Here is a 2,499-nt window from a genome sequence, read left to right on the forward strand (position 1 = left end):
AACTACCTCAAGTACCTTGCTGAGAGAAAGAAGGAAAAGGAAGGTAAATATGATTTACTTGTCTTGGAAACTTGTTTAGTGGAAAATGACCAAAAAATCTGAATACTTGATTAAGGAGCCACTAATCATGTTTGTTTTTCTTTACAGAAAACTAGTTCCTTCCAGTAGCTGGAAGAGGGTGAGATGATGCTCAAGGTTGAAACAGGAGATGTCATTTCAGCTCATGCAGTGGAAGATGCCAAGTTTTTATTTTTCAAAAAATAGAATCTTGTTTTTTAGAAAACTTGAACATGGTTTCTAAGATTAAGAGGAACTTTATTTCTATTTTGTTGCTTATTGAACAATTATATTCAGTTATATTTGTTTTTTTAAATGAAGAGTTCATTTCTAAGAATAGTGTACATATTTATTCAGCTAAAAAACAACTTGTATGTATTAAGACCTTAGATCGCGAACGGCAACCAATCTTCATCATGCTTCCACCTCAAGAATCCTTGGGTTTCTTCATTTGATTTGGGTTTCATTTATTTCTCATTTTCGTTTTGGAATCAATCTTTGAATTTTTGTGATGGGTTCTTGCATAAACTATTGTTGTGTTGTTTTACAAGGAGAGTAAGTGAGAGTTGAAAAGGATTAAGTGAATGGCAACAAAGATTATCATCTTCTTCGTGGAGCTAAAGCCACCCTCCCCACACTGACCACCAAACGTCACCGTTGCGCTCTCCGAAGTTGTTTGTATTAGTTCAGAGCCGCTTCGATCACTCTCTCTCACACACACGATCTTGTCTTCCGAAGTTGGATCTTGGAGTTTTTGAGTAATGTATTCTTATTTTTGTATATTTTGGTTGGGTTTCTTGAAACTTTTTTAATATATAGTTTAGGCTTGAGTTTAACAATATCCATTACATTTCATTGTTAGATTTGAAGTTTTGAAAGAGTTGAGTTGCTGTCCAGTCGATAAGAAGATCGGTTTTTGGCTCTTTTGACATAAAGTTGGTGAGAATCTTGGTTTTCTTGAATGTCATGGATATCCATTAAGTGTTTGGTGCAAAATTAAATTACTGGTGATTTTGGAATGTTATACTTTAGTTTAAAAAGGTTGTTATCGTGTTATCCAGTGGAGTTAAGGTGATTTTGACAAGTTCTCAGTAAGGTTTTTGACAAATATTTCAGTGAGTTTTCTTAGATTCCTTGAATACCCATTTGGTTTTGACATAAATTAATGTTACCCATAAGGTTTTGGATGAAATATTATAGATTTGGAGGATTTTGAAGAAATTTCCATCAAAGTTTGGTATCTTTTAGGTGCTGTTCCATAAGTTTTAATGCAAAATAAATAATTAATTTTATGTGTGATTTAGTTTTACATAAACATCACTGTACTCTTTCACTTTTATGTGTGATTAAGTCCTTTTTTTCAATTGGCAAGTTGATTGTAGTCGTGTTTTGTAAGATCCTTTGGTTTTTCTATCTTTTCACTCATCAATCGAAAGAATTTTGTTACAGAAAATGATTGTTTACTTGTGATTGCTAGGTAACATTATTGATTATTAATTGTCTTTATTTTTCACCTCACTCATCTGCTTTGACAATATGACACCATTTGTTGGTTCTAAATTATGATTTCTCAATGTTTCATTCCATTTATTTTGCTTTCTCAACCATTTGCTATTGAAAGAATAAGAAAGGAATCTATATGTATTTATTTCAGAAGGAAACTTCAGAAAGTGCTTGGAGTTATTCTTCAAAAGGATGCATTTGAAAGGATATTCGATTCTCTTTCTGAGGCGTTAGCGAATCGTTCCAAGTAACCATAATATTTTTAGACATTGCATATGATTTGGTTTTTATAACATTTCCTAGTGATTAGTCTTTTTTGGTTACTATCTGATTTTAGTTTCTGAAAAATAAACATTATCCATTTCTAAAGTCTATGGTTTGAAACTTGGAAAACCCCATTGCCGCATTCTGAAATTCCAGCTCACTTAAGAAATGTGGTGTTGCGAAGGGTACTATCTTAACTGCTTGGCGTCTGTTGAATAAGAAATTTTGAGACCAATTACAAGTTGCCACATCATTTATTAAGTTAATGATGAAAAGTACAAATAATTAAATTTGGGACTAATTAAAATTGACACATGCCCCAAATTAAAGAGTTAAAATAAATAAATTGGTCATTCTAATAATGCCACATGTTTTCATATTAATCGTTGGATTAAGTTAATCATTTTAGTTCAATTAAGCCAAAAAAAATAAGCTTAATTGAGCCCAAAGACTAAATATAACCTAAGTCCATATGGTTGAGCCCATTGGGTCTGGTCCATGGACCAACCAAGTTCAAACCCATAAAGCCCACCAGTGAACTCTATAAATAGAGGAATTCTCCTCATTTGCAGGGGTTGGAAAATTTTGACTCTAGAAGATCCAGAGAGAATTCTTCCAAAAGCTAGAAGACTCCCTAACTTCTTGAAGTTGACCATCCTCGAAAGATTGAAGCTG

General features: G+C 32.7%; 1 long non-coding RNA gene across 2 annotated transcripts; it reads left to right on the forward strand.

The window, feature by feature from the left end:
* Positions 1 to 445: 445 nt before the first annotated feature.
* On the forward strand, positions 446 to 2,027 carry LOC116404014. 2 transcript variants are annotated; one of them, XR_004216950.1, is made up of 3 exons: positions 446 to 820; positions 920 to 996; positions 1,712 to 2,027. It is a non-coding gene; the product is annotated as an uncharacterized LOC116404014 (long non-coding RNA). The 2 variants fall into 2 exon arrangements; XR_004216949.1 differs by having other exon boundaries at positions 446 to 815.
* Positions 2,028 to 2,499: the final 472 nt, after the last annotated feature.

The sequence above is a fragment of the Cucumis sativus genome, chromosome 5, assembly GCF_000004075.3.
Source record: "Cucumis sativus cultivar 9930 chromosome 5, Cucumber_9930_V3, whole genome shotgun sequence".
NCBI classification, from domain to species: Eukaryota; Viridiplantae; Streptophyta; class Magnoliopsida; order Cucurbitales; family Cucurbitaceae; genus Cucumis; species Cucumis sativus.